Below are 22,681 nucleotides of genomic sequence, written 5' to 3' on the forward strand. Positions count from 1 at the left end.
GTTCCAATATCAGCCAGTCATGCTTTCCTCCAGGAATGGAAGCGGCAAGGATATGCGTGTTAGAAGTGTAATTCATAAGAAATGTAATTAGGTCACATTTTCGTGACGGAAGTGTCTCTTTTCGCTTTTGCTGTTAACTAAAATTTTAGATTTGAATATTATCTGAAATGTTAGATACGAACGAGCCAGTTACGTATCTGTCAGGTCGCAGAGAACTAGGGTGTTTTCCCCTCAATATGACGCAAATCACCCATTTCCGCAGTTAAGTTTCTCTTAGTTTTTGATTATTGACCGGAGCCTTTGTTTCAGGGTACCATAAAAGAATTGTCAAAAACATTATCAAAACACTATTTATTTTTTTAACGTTACGATAGTATGAATGGGTATTCCATGTCCTAAAAATCAGAGATAAATTCACTGTGACAAAAGAGAAAAAAACTGTCGAGAAAATTTGAGAAACAATAATTTTGTTCTCTGGTGTTGCAGTTTTTTCTTAAGGTGAATTTCAAATGTTTTTGTATTTTACATCCCAAACTTTATAATTATAGCACCGCTAAACTTTTGATGAAAATACGTGCTTGACTCCAGTTTACTGATCCTGAGCGCTCTGCTAAACGAGTTGATACGTGTATCAAAATGTGTCCCCTGGCAAGGAATGTGGGGTGTTAGTCTTACAGGTTGTTGTCAGTTAGTGGAGTCAAACAAATTCAAGTTAGCAGAACCATAGACTCGAGAGAAAAACGGGACAGGCAACTGCTGAGGTTTCTTTGTGCGATCTATCTTGGAATACATTAAAGTTTATTTGCCAAGCCGTCCCCGACAATAATACTTCGTACTTAACACTGAATCTCATTATCGATCAAACTGACGTTCTGAAAATGTACACTTTGCTCTTGCATGGCACGTTCCGAGTAATGACACAGAGAATTTGAGGGTTTTTTGATACTAGTCATGGTTTTTCTCGAGAGTCTATGGCAGAACAAACTTTCACAATTGAAGAAAAAATCAAACCTCGATCAAAAGAGGTTATAAAAATATCTCGAGGCATTGTACTGACGCTCATACATGACATTTTTTCAAGGAATGAGCGTATTCTCTCATGAAACTGCTGCGAATAAAAATTCCAAATTGAAATTCGGCTTTGTTTTTACGACAAAGGCGTGAAAAACAATGTCAATTAAATGCTCAATTGTTTATCACAACAATTAGTATTATGATCTGTATCGCTCAGTTGTGTATCATGACAATTGCAAGGAATTCATAAGAACAGCCTTTTCCTTTCATTTCTGACCTGTTAGTCAATCCAGGGCATTTTGCTGACACAAATAAACTAGAAGTTACCAAAGCTCCGTTAGCTATATCTTTTGGTGTATATTCCGTCATTTAAAATTGTGTAAAATCTGTTACGTAAAATTCAGTCCCATGTTCTTCTCCCAAGATCATGTCGAAATGCATTGTTTTCAACTTTTCAACATCTGTTTATGTATAATATCCGACGCCACTGTTGACGATTGAACTGAGTTCAGACAAGAATTCATTTATCAACGATATTGCAGTGCATATTATACATAATTCGTTATGTTTGATATATCAATGAAAGCACTATGTGCAAGGCTTATAATTTTAATAACAGTATATTTAGGGAGAGAATAAGAAACCATGTTTACTTTCTATAACAAATTCCTTATAATGTTACATGAAGTAAGATTTAGCTGTCGTCCCGTTGTAGCTTCGTGTCTGCTTTTTTTTGTAAGTCGTGAGTTGTATTTCCGTGCATCGATAAGCAGTGACAAAATAAACTTCGGAGAACCTAACATGTTTATGGTTCTTCGTTGATGGAAACACTGTTGTACAATGTTGATGTTTATGCGGAAGGGGAGAACCGTTTGATTTCGGGGTTGGGAAAGGAAGATTTTTGGACAAAAAATTGCTGACATACCCCTTTCCTCTGCTACCCCAGAAATCAAATGGTTATACTCTAATTCCTATCACATAGTATGTCGTATAGATAGGCATGTTTCCTCCTTTCAAATTCAAAATAGCCTGAGTCTGGTACGACAGAGAATCTGTGATACGATAGAAGGGAAATTTATTTTAAAGAAAGATATTGTCCTTTTTAACAAGCAAATACAATTTATAACCTGGGAGCAGGTATCAAGCAGAACATTTTTTGCGATGCAAAGCAACGTATGTCTACTGGATGATTGAATAAAAAAAGGTCATAAAACATTTTTCGATGTCTGGATCTCAGAATGTTTCACCTCACATGAAGTACCGCAGAAACAAACACTTGTTTTGTATGAAATTTCGAAATTGACCTCTCTATCAATTCGACCGCTAACAATATTTTCGAGGTTGATTTTCAAATCGACTACTTCAAATCCTGATTTTGTTGTTCTTGTTGAATTACAAGTTTTTCACGGTTATAGATACGGCCCGACTAATGAAGTTTCTTGGCGTATATTTTGCCAAAATGTGACCCAAAGTATATGATTCGAAGTGGTTGACAGCATAGTTCCATGCTTGAGGCAGTGGGGCAAATAGGTTTTCACACCACTATAAGGGAATATTAACGATCGATACGGTCTTGGCAAACTGTGTAATTATGTCTAATTATGCGAGATTGTCTGTAACTAAAATTACATTTGTTTCGATAACACTTACAGATAGACATAACAAGTGAAAACCTGATTATGTAATAATATCTTCAGTAAGGAAATCGTCTACGCTTCACTAGGTACTACTAGAAATTGCAATAACGTCCACTTCTACTCTAGAAACCAAACATTCCTTTGTAAGCGTTTCAAGCTGGAGGAAACACTACGTGAATTTCTTATTCATGGATGTGAACTTATATATAAAGAACATTTCACTGGATATTCATCAAATCTGGTTCATAGATTGTGCGTGGGAATGGTAAAAGTTTGATGAGTTTGTAGTGGCGTGGCTTGCATGGTGATGTTTATTTCCATAATTGATGATTTCAAATACAGTCATAAATCAAGAACAGCTGCCCAAGATTTGATGAGACTTGCTGCAAATATTGATCATACTAGAATGTTACAGAAATGAAAGATATGAAGAGGTGATATGAAAGTTGATTTCGAATTTGCGTATTCGATGAACTTTTGCGATTATAGGAGACTAAATCGAGAACGGCCGTATGAATCGCTAATGGCAAGAATCGATTACTAAAAGTGTTTTGAAGTTGTGGCTTGCATAATTAATGCTTCTTTGCATAATTAATTGTCCTTAATTCAGATATTCCAAGAATGACTGCGGGTTCATGACCTTTACAGGTAAAGAGATCTTAATAACGCATGGGCATATCATAGAAAAACGGGAGTAAATTTTAAAGGAAAACTGTGCATATATGATGTACTAAAACAATGGCGTGTTGTCTATTCACAACTGGTTTTCCAAGTAAATAGCTTCGGGACAAACTTTGTATGAACCACTAGCTGTCAATCAAATTGGAGAAAACACACTGCATCAGTGAGTAGATGTAATTTGAATGGAAAACAAAAGGCTATGACCTTCATAATCCTCTTACAGACTAGAACAAAGGCGATCCCAGGGATCGCGAACAGTACCTTCTGAATGGCTTTGGATATATTGTGAAGAATTGACGAACTTGAAAAAGTCTTGACACACCTGTGTGTGTGTGTGTGTGTGTGTGTGTGTGTGTGTGTGTGTGTGTGTGCGTGTGCGCGCGCGTGCGTCTGCCCCCCACCCGCGTGCACACATACAACATAACTGTGCACAGAATTTGAAAATTTCCAAAATTGGGAACCATTGGTCACTGTATAAGAATATAACGATACTACTAAAGAGAAGGGGCGTTTGAAGGATGGAACTGATATGGTTATACCAAAATTGCTCTGCAGGTGTCTTCAGCTGCTTATAGGCTAAGGCAGTCAGTAGAGTCGTTTGAAGATATGATAACTATGAAAAGTAACAACGAATGATTTAACAATTGAATCGCCCAGAATAGAGATGCTTTGTAACGACTAACGTCCATCAATGCCGCCTTGTAACCATTATCATTCAATGTACATGTACCTTGTACGACCATTGTCAACTTTTGTCGTATTGTCATCTCAATTCAAATTATATGTGATTTGTTAATGAATAAACTTAATGTGAACAATGAACAAAAGTATGGTGTTGTTGACATAACACGCAAATTTTCATGACAAGGATCGTTTTTTACAATGCAGACTCCCTAGCATACTGGACATTAATATTTTAATACAATCATGAATTGAATTCAGAACTACCCAAGTGCAGTCGTTTGTCAAAATTATTGACGGAACAATAGTAAACAACACAAAAGTAAAAACGATTATAAAAGAAGTCATAGAAAGTAAAGATTTGACCACTCCCTCCCAGTGACTCGGTGTGTCGCACGGCTTTTGAGAACCAGGTTTAATACGTATTTTTGTCACCAGTGACAGACTTTCTACCACAGTACATGTTATCTGTGCGCTATGGCACATACTTACAAAGCTGAAGAGCTTCCTAGTCCCTCTGATATCGATAATGGGGATGAAAACAAGGAACGTGGCAACTGGACGGGAAAGCTGGATTTCATACTCTCGTTAATCGGCTATGCCGTTGGAATGAGCAACATTTGGAGGTTTCCCTTCCTATGCTATCGGAATGGGGGTGGTAAGTCTGCCTGGATGGGTTCCATAAGACACCGATATGCTGCAGGAATTCTAATTGAACGAAATATACAACATTGATACTTTAGAAACGAAATTTGCCTATCATTGGCTTTTTTATGATTGTCAGAGACATATCACAGCGCGATGCATGGCCTTGTATTCGACTCGTTAAATATGGTTATGTTTGCTGTGTCTTGGATCTTATTTACAGTGGATGATGTGAGGTCCAGACCTGGATTAATGTTATCAACTATTTCATACAAATTCTTCAATCATTAAAGGGGCAAAGTCGGCCATTTTTTCATGAATTTTGTTTGATACGAGACACTATTTATATTGTTGAAAGATACTGAATGAATGGGTGACCATGAGTGTATTCAACCTAGGTTTTAGACAAATTAAATGAAACCATCGCGAAAATGAATTAATGGTCATGACCATTTATTCATTTTCACGATGGTTTCATGTAACTTGTCTAAAACCAAGGTCGAATACACTCATGGTCACCCATTCACTCGGTATCTTTCAACATGTCAAACAATATAAATAGTGTCTCGTATACAAACAAAATACATGAAAAAATGGCCGACTTTGTCCCTTTAAATGTACGTTTACATTAATTATCACAGCCGGACCAAGAATGCTTCACAGGGAAAATACAAGATGGTGTTGCTGGTGTCAACATAGCATGTTACAATTATTACATCTTTTCAAGAGAATTCTCCATATATTTCAAATATTTTTTTGATTTATAAGTTCCAACTCCTAAATTAGTACTCATTTCCTCCTTTAGGAGCGTTCCTAATTCCATACCTCTTATTCATGGCGTTGTGTGGGATGCCTCTCTTCTTCCTGGAGGTTGCCTTTGGTCAGTTTTGCAGTGAAGGTCCCATCACTGCATGGAAAGTATGCAGGCTGTTCAAAGGTGAGGATCGCAAATTTTCATTACAATTGGAGATTGCGCACGCAGTCCTGTCGTCAGCTGAGCCCATTGATGGATGGATGGTTTGTTAGGCTGACACAACTGCGAATGGGTTTACGGGTGATGAATGGGTGATTTGCCGGGCTGATGGGCCTGTGGCTGGCTGGATGGGTTGTTAGGCTGACACAACTGCCAGTGGGTGTACGGGTGATGAATGGGTGATTTGCCGGGCTGATGGGCCTGTGGCTGATGGATGGGTTGTTAGGCTGACACAACTGCCAGTGGGTGTACGGGTGATGAATGGGTGATTTGCCGGGCTGATGGGCCTATGGCTGGATGGATGGGTTGAGAAATACGTTAGTTTAGTGGATGACATCATTGGTGGATGGATTGGCACGGGTAAAATATTTACAAACATTGATCGAGTGATATCACCTTCCTTATGTTTATACAGGAGCTGGCATTAGCATGACAATCATAACTGGATTGACTATTATCTATTACAACGTTAATCTCCTGTACATCATCTATTTCTTCATTGCATCATTCACTGCCATTCCGTCGTTGCCATGGGCGACATGTGACAATTGGTGGAACACCGAGGCATGTTCGTCTCTTCACAAGGCTGTAAACAGTTCAAACTGCACAGACTGCACAACTACTGCGCCTGTCAGAAATCTTTCATACTCCTTGTACGGTGCTGTATCAAACTCGTCGATGGCTAACATCACCGGACACGACAAAATCTTGAAACCCGTCACTCCAGCTGAAGAATACTGGAAGTATGGAGCTTTTAATGATTAAAGGGACTGTAGCCGTAACTTTTGTCAGCTACAGTTTTCTGTTCTTAGCATGTTGCAATATATTGTATCAGCTCGGAATAAAATTCAATGTAAACAATAACAGCGCATTTTACACGTTGAGACGCTGTTTTGACAATCTGAATGCGTTTCAACAGGCTTTGTGAGTATAGTAGAGCAATAACTTTCAGTCCACATACAAACAAATAGAGTGAAAAACAATCAAACATTACTGCTACTGTCCTTTCAAATGGCCAATGCCACTCTCATATCATGTAACGAGGTGTTTTTGTTAAAACGCCAGGGAATAACCAAAACTCCTTGTCGCTTAAAAAAGAGAATACAACCCCTGTTCGATAATTAGTGCTTATTTGTTAGTATATCAGGGTATACTTATTAACCATAGGTGTTTACGTCATTCTTATCAGTAACAATGCAATTTAAAAATGATATTTAATTGTCGTTCCAAAAGGTTACTACTTATTACATGATTATAAAAATTGTCTTCCTATTATCTGACCAATTTGCACTCAAAACATGGAATGGAATCGTAATTTCTACTCTCGTATGCACGTCTTTCAAATCTAACACGATTGGAACTATAGATTTGGGATAATTGATGGTGAAGTAATGTCGATTTAATCTACAAATGTTATCTCATCTGCTTTTCTTTTATATTACACACTTGTTTTTATGAGTTATTTGCAAAATTGCAATATTCAGCTATATGGCACCTAACACTTTTGAGAAATTTGCAAAATATGAAAATCCAATTATCCCAAATTAGTTCCAATCGCGTTATCTGAAAATATTTGAGACGACTACGTTGGACGATATAACATATCATACGAAGGTATAGACTTTCCAGCCTCTTTGCTTTGATCAAATAAACACCTTAATAGTCTTACCTGCAAAGAGCTGTACATTTCACGTTTTTAAAATTTTCTGTCAAATTCAGTAATCGTGTTCTGCGCATCTCTGACGGCTTGGAGAACCTGGGACCGATCCAATGGGACTTAGCCTTGGTTTTGTTGCTAGCTTGGATAATCATATTCCTATGTCTTTGTAAAGGTGTCAAGTCATCGGGAAAGGTGAGAGATATAATTTATTTATCAATCGCATGAAATGCATATAGACTTCAAATTACAGTTGAAACTTGAGCTGAAAGTCAACTGAATATAATAACAATAACGTACTAAGCATGTGTATGAGTTGTTTGTCCTGAGGCATTCATGGAATGTCAACATTCGAATGTTATTATTATTATTCAAATAGTGCCTGTCATGTCTTTTTACTATAGATGTATTGTATTTCACTATTGTATCGAAACTCTCTTTGATGATACTTATTATTTGAGAATAGTTAGCTTTTGAATTATGTATTTCCATCGTTGTATAGAGATCACAGCATGTATTCCTGTCATAACCCGTAAAAGAACAAAAATTAGTTGTCTCAGAGGGCGATGGCGACTTCAAACTGGTCAGTAACTCCGAATTCGACTACCATGTAAGCAAAATGCTTGATATACGACAATGTACACACATATACTGATTCTGTCCATTTGTCAAATACGTTCTGTATACACACGTATGTTTACAAATAAAATGTACAAATACAGTGTGTCATTTGGCCTGCAAAGATCTGCGTTAAATATACTCTTGTTCTGCATAGATATACGTCACGTATATCAACGTATTTATATATGTCCCATACACAAATTATAGGTTACGTATGCCACTCATGTTAGAGTAACTCGATTCCCTGACAATAATTTGCAATAATATATAAAAGTCCTGGTCCCTATTCATGAGGGGCAAAATAAGCATTTTTTTCAAGACTGATAAAGAAACGCTCTGAGTTGTTTCAAAATATAACCACCAAAACAAATATCATTTATCGAATTTAAACTTCACCGAAAATCAGAGTATAAATGGTAACCATAGAGTGAAGACCAAGGTAAATTTAGTTCTGTCTGTCTGTCTGTCTGTCTGTCTGTCTGTCTGTCTGTCTGTCTGTCTGTTTGTCTTTCTGTCTAATGTACGTATCATTACATTCTGTATCAACAGGTGGTATATTTTACTGCAACATTTCCATATTTGGTCATTACTATTCTGATTATCCGGGGTGTCACCTTACCTGGCTCCCTGGACGGTTTGAAATTCTATTTCATTCCGAGATGGGAACTCCTGAAATCTACAAAGGTTAGCATAGTACTTTTACTCTCATAATATACACGCAGACGATTCCGAAAAATATTGATGGTCATCTCAACAGAGCCAGGCGATATTACATTTTGCAGGAGTCACGCAAACAAAATGGGTCATATACGAAGTGTTTACTGGCCTTTTTCTGTATGGGAAGACAATGCGCTTCGTTACTGGAAGCAGAAATGTATCTTTTTTATATATATTCTTTCATTTAACACGGAAATTTTTCGCGATATAAAACTTTACGAGTATTTCTTGGTCTTTCCATGAAAAGTGGACAAGTTTGATCATTAATTCAGGAAGCAGGCGGGCCATTACCGTCATCCGCGTCATGTTAGTGTAGCATGGGATTGTACTTCAAATTGTGGTTTGGACATAAAAGTCTGGGAAAAAATTACGTAGATTTAAAAAGAACAGTTTTTTTTTTGCTAAGTAATTGTCATAATCCACGTAACTCTAATTTTTCCAGGTATGGAGCGATGCCGCCAGCCAAATATTTTTCTCACTGGGACCATCTTGGGGAGGACTTCTCACGATGGCTAGTTACAACAAGTTTCATCATAATTGTCTCAGGTAGAGTTTTCGTAGACAGTACGCTGAGACTGTCTGAACGCTGTAAATATAGAACCTGTAGCTTCGCTTGTCAACTTTTTGAGATTTGTTATTTTGTTGTTCCTTCGTTTTTCTACAAATCATGAGTTACAAAGACGACAGAAGCGACTTATAATATGTTTTTCCAAGAGAACTATTGTATTTAACAGTTTACTAATGCCAATGATGCAATCATCGTTTTATAATCACCAGCCCCAGACAACCACCAGGACAAGTATTGAAGCCTTCCAATTTATGAACTTTCTGCAAAAAATTAAGCTCGTAACTTCATCAAAGTAAATATTTTCTGAAAGCATAGGGACTGGTCAGTTACTTGGGGGCCTGGGGGCGGTGGATTATTTTTTTGCCGACGTCAAAAAGAGAATGACCCCCTCAGTATTCCAAATTTTGAAACAGGGTGACCCCCGGCGCGCGACATAGGTAAAACAAAAGGTGGACATATATATATATATATATATATATATATATATATATATATATATATATATATATATATATATATATATATATATATATATTTATATATATATATATATATATATATATATATATATATATATATATATATATACGTATATATTATATTTTACATTTTACATATATTTATATTTTAAATAATCATTCTATGTTTTAATGAAATTGTTGACATGTCAGTTGTAAGATAGGAATTTCAACGTGTCAATCTTAAAGTTTGAATACAGTACATTTTGAATGAGCTTTCAATGTATTTCACACTTTCTATGCTTAACCAGATGTCCTGATTGTTGTACAGAAATGGATGTCAATCTTTAATATCAAAGAGGAAAAAGCAGTGAATCAAAAACTTTGATGGGTGTTACGACTTGCCAACCATCCAATTAAATCTCCTGAGGAGCCATAGAGAGCTTTTTTAGCCAAATCTGATGTGTACAGTGTCTGAGATGACCTTTTCTTGTAACATTGAAACCATAAAAGCACAGCTAATAATGACAAAACTGCCTTTTTTAACTGTTATTTTGTTCATAAAAAAGCATCTTTCTACAGAAAACCTGTGACACAAAGGAAAATAATTATATCAATAAGAAGATAAGATATCTTGTCATTTTTCTATCTCTAAAATAAGTCACTGTATCAAATATATATTGTGAAATATTTGTGCATGTTGCTTTCTCATACTGAATTCTCATAGAGAGAACAGAAAAGTATCAGGAATTTGTCATCCTTTTCATATGGAATGCAGATTTCATAATGGTACACTTTCACTTAGCAAACATCAAGATATCTCTGATTTATTAAAGTATGGCGCCCGCGCGCCGAAAAATATGAAACATGCTGATATCTCTGATATATATGCCTTGTATATTAAAGTCACGCACCTGAAGGGCATGCTGAAAAATGTCTGATATATTGAAGTAATGAGCTTGAAGAGCACGCTGAAAAATATTGAACATACAGATATCTCTGATGTATGTATGCTTGATATGTTAAAGTTGGGCGTGCTGAAAAATATGACTGATTATTAAAGTTACGCGCCCGAAGGGCGCGCCGAAAAATACAACTGAATGATGAAATTTGTGGCTGACACTAGCATTTTAGGCAATGGTCCAATACCTTTCAAAGTATGTAACATAAAAAGTAGGACAGATTAAAAAATCCCAGACACTCTTTGAAAGATTGACACGACACCTTTTTATCATACTGCAGCGTTAGTGCAGAGAAAGGAAAATACCGATTTTTAAGAGGTAATTCAAAATGACGGTCAACAATTGCCAAATAATATAAAACACAGTATTTGCCATATATAAGCTTTCAGAAAATATATACTTTGATGGGGTTTTGAGCTTAATTTTCTTCAGAGAGTTCATTAATTGGAAGGCTTCATACTTGTGCATTACAAAGCTATTACCACAGCCACGGCAATTAATCCTTATCTCGTCGACTTCCATCAAAACTATCACAGGACATACATTGCCTTCCATTCACCGCTGTAATGTCCCACAGTCTGTGCCATCATCTCAAAGATAAAACTTCATCCGCTCACCTCCGTCGTAATGTTGACTTGCCTGTACACAGTCAGTGTCTTCAAGGCAGGATAATGACCACCACCCCTATCACCACTGAAGTTTAAACTTCTAACATTATCGGCATTTCACTTTTGTTTATCGTTTAACAGGGATTCTATACTGGTTCCCATTGTGAACTCTGCAACCAGCATTTACTGTGGCATAGCTGTCTTCTCTGTCTTAGGATTCCTAGCTCAAGACACTGGTTTACCAATCGAAAACGTCGTCAAAGCAGGTAGTCCATGCAGTTTAGGTCACTCAATGATCTTAACGTGTGTAGGTGCAATCTTCCGCCAAGTGGCGTCATCTCATTTGCATAAAACGTAGTAATGAGAACCTTTGCTACTCTCCAGTTTGTAGCTTTCCAAGTCAGTAAAACCAAGCAATCAAACAGAGCCACGTCACTTAACCTTACACTGAATATCTGTCTATTCCCATAGGACCTGGTCTTGTGTTTGTAGTGTATCCCGAAGCGTTGACTCGTATTCCGATAGCACCTTTGTGGTCGGCTTTGTTCTTTCTTATGATGCTCACCATGGGACTTGACAGTCAGGTAATGTTTCTTACCTATTCTGAGATGAATTGTTAAAACCAGGGCTTAAGTCATCGGTGAAGGTAAGGGTTGACTCGTCCATCAAATAAATCTCGCAAAACTAGCACTGATAATAAATGAATAAATAAATGAATGAATAAATAAAATAAATAAATATATAAATAAATAAATATATAAATAAATAAATAAATAAATATGCAATCTCCGTGACAGGAAACTAAACCTGTTAACTGCGAGCAATTACTCTCTACTACTTAACGGAGTCTGAACGTCTAGATTTAGATGAGCACAACTTTTATCGAAGGAGTGACAACTTCGTTACTTCCAGCTTGTAATACCTCCACCCCGTTGTGAGCTTACGACAGTCTGCCCTCTACGGTCGTGCATAATATGCATCAACAGGTTTCACGTTGTCTTTCCCAGTTTGTTATGGTTGAGGGCGTCTGCAGTGCCATCGTTGACTGTTTCCCGGTCTTGAGAAAGAGGAGGACTCTCTTTGTCCTTGGACTTTGTGTAATGTGTTACATTTTGGGATTACCAATGACAACTCCAGTAAGTTTCTTTATCATTATTACCCACCCATTGGCAAATCGTTACCATGGATACACAGCTTCTCTGAAAGCTCGCAATGATACTTTCAGGTTTTACTGTTGTGTTATAAAAAACCGACAGAAATTTTAAATTTCACTGATTAATCGCCTGTCGTGAATGATTAATTCGGTACATTAGATGCCACACAACTTAGTCATGTAATTACATGTGTATGACCACTCAACGGGTAAATATTCGCTTTGACGGAGCGAGTTATTCAAAGATTCAAAGATTTCATAAAAGCATTTCACTTATCGCGTCGAAGAATAGCTGAATATAAAGTACTGACAAAATTACTACAGATTTCTCTCTTTGATACACGCATCCACTCAAACACTGCATCCACTCACACACTGCACCCTCACACTCTGCACGCACACACTACATCACAACTCACACACTACACACACTCATATATGTAAACTGCATCCAATCACGCACTACAGTGCGTACACCTACATAATACATTGCACCCTCTCAAACACTGCATCAACTCACACACCACTTTGCATCTACTCACATACTACACACAATCGCACATGTTCACTGCATCCAATCACACCACACTGCATCCACTCACACACTGCATCCACTCACACACTACACTGCATCCACTCACACACTGCATCTACTCACACACTGCATCAACTCACACACCACACTCACACATGTACACTGCATCCACTCAAACACTGCACCAGCTCACAAACTACACTGCATCTACTCATACACCACACACACTCACACATGTACACTGCATCCACTTACACAATACACTGCATCCACTCAAACACTGCATCCACTCAAACACTGCATCAACTCACACACTACACTGCATACTACACACAATCGCACATTACACTGCATCCATGCTGCGTCCACTGACACTCTCACATGCTGCAATATACACGTAGGCATCGGTAATCACTGGTCAGTTACTAAATACTGACAACTAACTTGATAACAGACCATTTCATCGACAGCCATAGCTCATTTGATTGTTGCCCTGTCATATATGACACATCAGTCATTGAACATCTCCCTGTCAATTGACGACACACCAGTCATTTAGTAACCGACCGGCCATTATACAGCTCGCCAGTGGTTGTTACTGGACTATTGAGCACACAATCTAAAATAAATAGTCATTAGACAGCTCATCGGTCATAGGACAACCGACCAGATGTTGACAATTGACTAGCCTTGTAAAATTGCTAGTCATTGCGAAGTTGTCCAGCGATTGAAGAATGACCGGCAATTTTTGAACACCGACCCGGTCGTTGATCAATTGACCAGCTTTTGGATGGCGTAGCGGTCATTTTGCAACTGATAGGTCAATGACCAACTAACTGGTCTTCGCAGCAAAAACAAACAAACAAACAAACCCCCCCAAAACAAACAAAAAACCTGAAAAGAGCGCTCTTCTGAAGAAGAAAAGAATACATAAAGACACGGTGACTCCCGTCTCCCCATGGCCATCCCATGAAGCATGTCACAATGATCGATGAGTGAGCATACGAAACATAATACGACTTGTTTTCATTTACAGGGTGGCAATTACATTCTCTTTATTTTGGATTGGTTGATCAGTTACTTTGGACTGATGGTTATTGCTCTCGTGGAATGCCTAGTTTTCGTTGTAATCTACGGTGAGTAAAAGTGCCCTTGTCAGCTATGAACTCATGGTATGAATATTGGCTTCGGATGATACAGGGCAGTATGAGGAAGTAAGATAGTTGACAGTTGCCGTTGGATTTATATAGGCAGTATTTTTATGGCGGTTACTCAGTGATTTTGTCAGCATAGAGTTATGTGAAAAGACGGAAGTAAGTTGCAGTGCAATATACTGTACATAAATATTGTGAATACATGTTGAATGGCCGCTATTCAGATATCTAACCGCGCCCATGAACAAACAGGAAACAAAATATTCCAAATTTGATTGTTTAAAAAAAGACTTCATTTATTGCCTGGAATGTTCTCATGCATTCGATTTCTGACGAAACGTACACGTATTTGTCCTCCTTCTGCAACACACACGTCACCCTTCCAATTATCTTGTTTACCTATTTGTGCATGAGCTCAACTCGTTTACGTTGTTCCTTAAACTTCGGCTATTTAAAAGATATTTCATGAATGACTCCACCGTTAAAATCATTGCCATTGGTTTTGCTGGGAGGTACTTCAGCAAAATTTTATCTTGTGGGCTGGTAAAAATTCATCGAATTCGATTCGGTAATTTATTTGCCCAGAAAAATCACCGACAAGGTACCATGATTGTACATTCTAACTTTAAATCCTCTCAGTGCTAAAAATACAACCGGACAGTCGTCAGAGCATTAGGACAGATATATTGTGAGATGAAAATGTGATAAATTTGGATCGTATACGGACCGTAAATAGCACTATCATGATTGTCTTGTCAGCATTCATCTTTGCAACGAAACTTTCTTAAAAGTTGCCGGAAGAATCTGTCAAAGTGTATACAAGGTACCTGGATAGTTCCACTATTGTCTACTCGCGTGTAAATTTCCACTAATCAGCGGGTCTAAGTTTCGTTGCCATTATGGCTCTAAAAAGGGGTGTAGTCAGAAAGATAGATAACGTTGCCATCGTTCCTTCATGTGACGTCATTGTAGATTGTCTGTCTCATGTTTCGTAAAGTCCTTTTCACAATCACCAGTTATACTCAACGGGAAGGCGTAGTCTATATTTATCTGTGTCATGATGTAGCTGACGCAAAGGTGTGAATAAAAACTCCAGGTGAACCGAGAATAGTAAAGTAGCAAAATCGATACGAGTCTCATCACAACGCACTAATTTACACCTGTAGAGACGAAACAGAAATCGTTCGAGAAGTGTGAAAGTTCAATGTTTATTAACTATGACGATTATTTGCCTTTATTTAATGAGCTATCTTTAACAATATTTCTCCTTAAATATCGGAACACGTCGCCTACAAATGATTTTTTTTAATTCATTTAATTTATGGTGTGCGTGACCGAGAAGCACGGTGCACTCGTCAAGATAAGTTGTAACCGTAGATTTGCTAGCTGCAGTCTTCCTTCCACGTAAAAATCACGACAGGAAAACATTCGCCGTTCGTGTCGATACTTTGATACCAAGGAACCACATGACATTCTTCGTTTGTTTTGATATTTTGGTTAGAAACTCCGAGCAAATAATAGATCGCTGGCAGTCGACGTCGATATTTTGGTTTCATATCGTGCGAGGTGGAGAGGCGGTTTCTTTGTCTATTGAAACTCTATTGCAGATAATAAACAAATTGATGCACGGAAGTTCTCGTAGTACAAGATGCATCTGCATCTGGTCAACGTCTGTCGGACACGTTTTTTTTTCCAGAGTAAACCCGCTATGTTATCAATTTAATATGTATGTCATATCGTACTGTAAAGGAAATAACGTAATTTGATACTCTACAAAGACAACGTTTCAACAAAAGAACAAATGATTTGAAACCTGAATTATACATATCACTTCAATTTCCCGTGAAAGGGGAACCTTTTGCTTTCTGATTTAAAAATATGAGCCGGATTCCATGGTTCTGTGAGATCAGATTATGTTCACACATGTGTCCGACATCTAGTAGGCCTATATTCGTCATGGATAAACTTTGTACAAGATTTTTGAATGAAAAGCTATTTGAAGATGCATTGCATTTCTATTTTTGAACAACACTTTGTATACGTCGTACTGTTACTTGTCATATGAGGAACTTTGGAAGACTTTACTTCATTGAAAAGATGTCGATCTATGCTGTTTTGAAGTCTACCAGCGCCTTTGAACACACAGGAAGTTCCTGTTGAATATAGCTCGGGTCAACGCACGTGACATGGAAGTGTCTTTGTCTTCTTGTCATTATTTCCTTTTCATCCTTTGTGATTTGACTTTCACAAAGTACTGCGAGTTTTGAATCCCCGAAAAACCCCACCAAAGCTGCAGGGATTTCCATCAAAATGTGTTGAGTTTGGGAGCTGAAATGTCACTTCTTTTGGGGAGAACAGTGCAAATACTAGTGGCAGAAAAAAATCGAATTCACTACTCAGCCATAATAATAAAACACCTTTTTAATAATATATGATACCTAGATTGCAAAGTCTAAGTTCCTCTCAATAAATCTTGACGATTTCGTCACAGTCACAGATGTAGTCTAATTGTTTCTGTCGGCAAACTCGGATCAATATCGACAGAAACAGCGGTAAAAGTATTGGCCTCCGTGTGTGCTTAGTGGTCTCACGCACAGTACAGATGAGAATACATCTGATGTATACATGGAAATTTGTTTTACATCAGTGATATGGTACACTGTACTTTATTTTGAATCCATAGTTTCTGTCTTGTTGTTATTAACGCCATTGAACTATAGATAACGGCTAGATACTCGATGGTCTCGGGATTCATGTAATAAAAGTAACCAAAAAATATGTCCGTCGTAGGCGGCGCACTATTCATTGGGCTTATCGTTTTATTTCAGGCGTGAACAACTTCTATGATGACATCGCAATGATGCTTGGAAAGTACCCGACGATTTGGTGGAAGATCTGTTGGGCTGCTATAACTCCACTCACCATAATAGTAAGTGTGAAAAAACCGGAAGTTATAAAAACGAGAAGCTATTTTGGTTTTAGGTTCTTGCGGGGGAATTTAGGTGGCAACATATATTAATTATTATTTGTACTGTCATCGTTGTCTGACGGGTGGACAGTTTCCTCTGAAAGTCCAGCCCTTTCGATGTCGAAGGATTTTGGAATCAGTCTGTAAAATGTTGTATGTGGTTGGGCGTTGCCCAAAATACTGTATTTCTGGAGTTGGAACAGTACAGATAACAGATAATTCATGTTGATAATTCATGTTGGTAATTCATGTTGGTTTTATTCAAATAAGTCACGCCTTTGCGTAGAACAATAAAATACACTACTTAAGGCATGATGAGACAGCGTTTTTTGGTGTTAAAAAGAGATCGTGTCTTAGTAGAAACAAACAAAGTTTAATCCTGGGTCAAAACACCATGACACCGATTGAATGAAAAGGGGAAGTCAACGCACAGCTATTTGCTGTAAGAGTTGATTAATGCATTTGTATGTCCATAAAAGCTGACATATTTTATGATTTAGATCAGGCGAAATTGCTTAATCAATTTGATATTATGAACCGCACAAAAAGTGGGTAAAATTATATTATAACGGGGAATGCAAAAAACGTTGTCTCAAGGGGTATCAAAATATAGCAATAATTATAGCATACAAATGTGTTATTGCCGATGGTTTCATTATTTCCATTATTTAACATTGAAAATGGGTCAGACAATGAGGAAATATGAGAACTACTAAAGTAAGTGCATCTTAAATATCAGTGCCCAGTTGATAAGGCTTTCTAGAAAATACGTCTCCACATGTAGCAATTTATTCTATGTAAGTTTGAGCCAAATCAGTTTTCAAATTCAGGGTATACAGAAATTGTGGAAAACAAAACAATACGATACAGCATGTATATGTAGATAAGCTGGTGCACCTAAGGATCACATTGCAATAATTATCTGGCCGCAATGGAACGTTTATCTACACTTAATTGACGTGCCCTGGCGATCAAAGTCTGACCAAAATTGATAAACTGCCGTGACACAACAGCAGTTTATCAATTTGGTCAGACTAAGTTGCTATTTTTATCTCTTTTTACCCGAAACAATGAGCTCTGCAAACCCTATTGGTCTCTCATCCGCTGACTTTTTTTGTTTGTCAAGAGTCAGGTCATAAGCCAGTCATATCTTTGACTCTTAAATCTCTCCGCTATGCATCGTTATGAAAAATAATTTTGTTGTACCAGTCACAGACTCAACCGGATGATAATTTATACTGTATAACTTGGTATACATATTACAATATTACAAATAGTCTCTTGAATTACATAAATGTTGATGCAAAAATTTGATACACCAATTCATAACATTAGACTTCAATTTACACATCTAACGGGAAAACGTTGGAGATATGTAGGCAAGAAAACAAGGTTACGTATTGCTGAACGTTTGTAGGGCGAATCAGCAGTAAGTATTTCAAATCATTAATGGGAGCCAATGTCGCGCGAGATACACGAACACTGTTTGGTTATCGTAAACGCTGAGCCATGTGTCAGTCTTGTGCAGAAGACTTCACATCAGTAATCTAGATTATGTCCTTCTCGTAACAAACATGAATACATTTTCTCATCCACATACATGACATCAGGGATTTCATAATTAAGATTTTGTCCATCCTCACTAATAGATTCCGCCGGTATAAACACTTTTATTTAGTCGGGATACAATTTTGATTTGAGTACGTTTGCATCATGGTTCGCCATTGAATATCTACATAACTCAGAAGTACTTTGCTTTATTTCAGTTCATTTTAATTATGATGTTTGTCGGCAACTCCCCAATCGTCTACGGCAGCTACCTCTACCCAGAGTGGTCCCTTGTGATTGGTTGGATGATTGCATCTGCGTCTGTCGTCATCATTCCGGTGTGGATGGTGGTCGAGTATTTTACCTCTTCAGAAGGCAGTACATTCGGCCAGGTGAGGAGACGGAACTCCAGTTTTGAAAATTGTCAGGAAAGACTGAGGTGGAGGCTTTTATTACGTGCATTGACTCAAAGCAGAAGTGGGATGTTTTTTTTTCAAAATTTCGATGATAAGAGTGACATAGCTGACCTTCTGGTGAAGTCACCTCATCGCACTAAAGTGTTGTTTACTAGTTTTGTCGCCCGTTTAATTGTTTTGCTAGTTAGGTTGTCGAATTTTTATTGAGAAATACGAATGAATATGTTAGTAATATAGATTGGTAGAGTTTGTTTGAAAGACTTGCGAGTATAAAGCCTTGTCACGACACTTCACAGCAAAGTCATCGATGTCATAATTCAAGTATAGGTACTTAACATTCTGTAAGCGTACATAGCAGCTTTGCACAAACAAACGTACAGCCTACATGCACAGGATTAAACCACGAAGAAGCGGGTGACCTGGAGAGGGACAGCAGGCAGGCGTTGCCGACTTTCGATGATTCAATGTCACTCTGGTGACAAATCAAAAGTTCCGCCCGTCAGAACTCGACAAAATATACAAACGACGCGTTTGAAACAATGCGATAGGCGTTATCATCGTAACCCCATTAAAAGACGGCATTTTTTCATTGGATCCCACCTGTACCCTTTCACCGCGTACAAGTAGCATGCATTCCTATGTTCAACCACTTGTAAATCTTTTATTTGTTACCTTGATATAATTTATCACCGGTATGTTACCTGTTAACGGCCTTTACATCCCTGCAGTGTTTTGAATAGAAATGACGTTAGGCAGCTATTTTAGTCTATTCGCTACACACGCAAACCAAATTAGTCAGAACTGTTTTAAGGAACTCGTCGTGAAGACGATTAATCTTTTCCCTGACTTGTTCATTGCTTGTCAATGTTGTCTGTGCGTGGAGTTACTTTTGCATTGTTTAGTTAAGAGAAACAATTTTGAAAGAGAACAACCCCTTGTCTTTCGAATTACAGTTTAGGTACTCGTTGGACACAGACACCCATTGTCTGCACACAAATAAAAACGTGACCTGTTTTCATAATTAGAGACATGTAGGTGACTAAGTAGGATCATTGCAGGCTTCATAGTCCGTGTATGTCATTTTCTGTATGAAGTTGTGTCGTAGAATCGACCATAATATTAGTTATACAGCACACAAAAATTGCTGTTCACTACTTCAAATTTATGAAGACCATGGTGCTGTCATTGTGGAAAACTACATTTAGTAATTTCAAGCATTCCCTGATACGACTTAATATAAAACTATTCATAAACAACACTAAAGCGAGGTCAATTGCCCGACGGCATAAAAACCTTGACCCGCTATACTCGAGGTAAATTTATATTTCGGCATGGTTACAGAACTATGGCTATATGCCAACACACTTTGAGTAGGTGCTAAGCCCCTAAATGACAAACCAGAACCGTGACGCGAATAGGTCACGCGATTCACTGCTGCCGTGCGAACGTCTTGCTTTAATCGATGCCATGACGTCGATATGCCACATGGAATCTTGTCAAGAAAATATTTAAAATTGCTCCTCCGAATCATAGGCCTTTAAGGGTATATATGTGCATCCGATAAACAACTTACCTATTTGTTGAACATCGAGAACACGCCCTAAAGCTTATTTACAGAAGTCTCAACAATTTTGAATATAATTTCCCAATTTTACATGATTTATCGGTGATTTTGAACTCGGCAAGCTAACATAGATCTTTGTGACATTGTTGCTTGGCTGAAACAGCCTGTAATTGGACCCTACGTTAAGCAGCCCTAAAATCAGACCCTGGCTTAAACAGCCTGCGTGTGTAATAAATCGTTACTATAACGTAGCTTCTCTGTGTAATCTTTAGCTTCTCCGTGAAAGAAATGTTTGGCGACAGAGTGGCGAGAACTTTTTTCCTGCTTTGAGTATATTGTCCGATTAATTGGAATATGACCTATTCGGCAGCAAACATATTGCTAACATACATTATATAATATTAAGGAAATAAATCCTGTATTGAAAGAAAATATTACAATGCTATACGACGGAGCATTCACTGAACAAAAATGCTCACTCTACGGCACTTGCTTGCAGGAATGTAAATCAACGACTGTTTGTCATCCAAGGGTTATTAGAGCAGCCTGGTCTCAATAAGATAATGTCGTTTACATAGTAAATCCTACATGTACTGATGAAATTATCAGAGTAAAACTGACACAAACTTATAGTTGGACTAAAGCTTAGCCCCATGTATGACTCTTATGACCTTAAATTAAGACTCGACCAAAAGTGGAGCACATTCTTGTTGCAATTTCACGGAGAATCCATAAAACTTACCAGTCGATCACAATACTGTTTCAAAACAATCATGATTTTAAAAAAATCGATAAGCTAAATTCTTGTTTTGCCCTCAATCACGCCAACAAATTATGCACGCCGAATTCTTATTTCCTCGTAATCTTTTTTGTTTGATTTGTTTCAATTCGAAAAAAAAGGACCATCGAATGTGACCATTGCTTACCGATAAAATATTATCATTGAAACTTATTTTCCTTTTAAAGATACGGCTTAACATAGGAAATCTGTGGCACTATTGGCAGCTCAAGGGACAACCCCTAACTGAGCCATTTTACCACATTATTCACCCTTCAACTCCTACCATTATACTTGTTACAAAGCGCCAATAAACCAATAGGTGCAGTACGTCATTTTATTTGTGCGTGATTTATGAACATCCCAGTCCCACGCCTTGTTGTTGATATTACCATCTCTCAGCTGTTCCTGAATCGTGAATTTTTGTGGTGAAAATACGAAAACGTTGGACATCTTTCCTTTTTCGTAAGTACAAATACCATGTAATTAATTACTCATCGTGTCTTTTTCTCATTTGCAGCGTTGGAAATCCCTTATAACGCCAACTGACGACTGGGTCCTGCTGTTGAAAAATTCCGAACAGGCCGCTACGATCAACGGAAACTGCCGAACGCACTGTACATGGAGATGAAATTGAGACTACCTGAATACGATTCACCACATTATTCTATTTAAGTTGTGGATCAGGGTTAACACTTTGATAAAATCGGATGCAGCGTCTCAGGGAGTTCATAATACATACTGAAAAAGAACGGGTATAAATGAGTGTCTTCTATCGTTACATCATTTCAATATTTTAAGATTTTATTTCAGGTGAAGTGGGCGCATGTTGTCTGTAATTGTATCAATACCGTTTCGAGAATACCAAGAATATGAATACATCGTCCTTTGACATTGTTGCTCACCGTGGCAGACTGCGTTTCTTTTTACTAACTGTATAAGTTTCAGCCAAACGATACTGGGCCACATCCCCGTTTATACTAGGATTGGGTTCTTGTCTTGGGATATCCTAAGTGACAAATAAATATATAACCGAAACTGATGGTGAACTTTACTTTAGCTTACCATATATGTTAAATACTGCTCAGTTTTTATCTCTCTGTTTCTCGCCAACACATAAAAACATAACTCAACTTTTTAAACGTTGTCTCTGAAAAATGCGGATGTGAATATGAAGTCTACGATGGGTAAATCTTTGTTTCAGTCGCGGCGAGAATTGGTCACGTTTCACCAGTGAATGCCTTGGCAAATATGATCCCATGATGGACGACAATACTCGTGGAACAATGAAAGATGCCACTCAGTTCATATCAGTGCAATACAGGACTTCCAGGCAGGAAAAC

At 37.7% G+C, this 22,681-nt stretch overlaps 1 pseudogene; it reads left to right on the top strand.

The window, feature by feature from the left end:
• Positions 1-4,363: 4,363 nt before the first annotated feature.
• LOC139135994 (sodium- and chloride-dependent glycine transporter 2-like) lies at positions 4,364-22,237 on the top strand (annotated as a pseudogene).
• Positions 22,238-22,681: the final 444 nt, after the last annotated feature.

Source organism: Ptychodera flava, chromosome 6 (genome assembly GCF_041260155.1).
Source record: "Ptychodera flava strain L36383 chromosome 6, AS_Pfla_20210202, whole genome shotgun sequence".
Lineage (NCBI taxonomy): Eukaryota > Metazoa > Hemichordata > Enteropneusta > Ptychoderidae > Ptychodera > Ptychodera flava.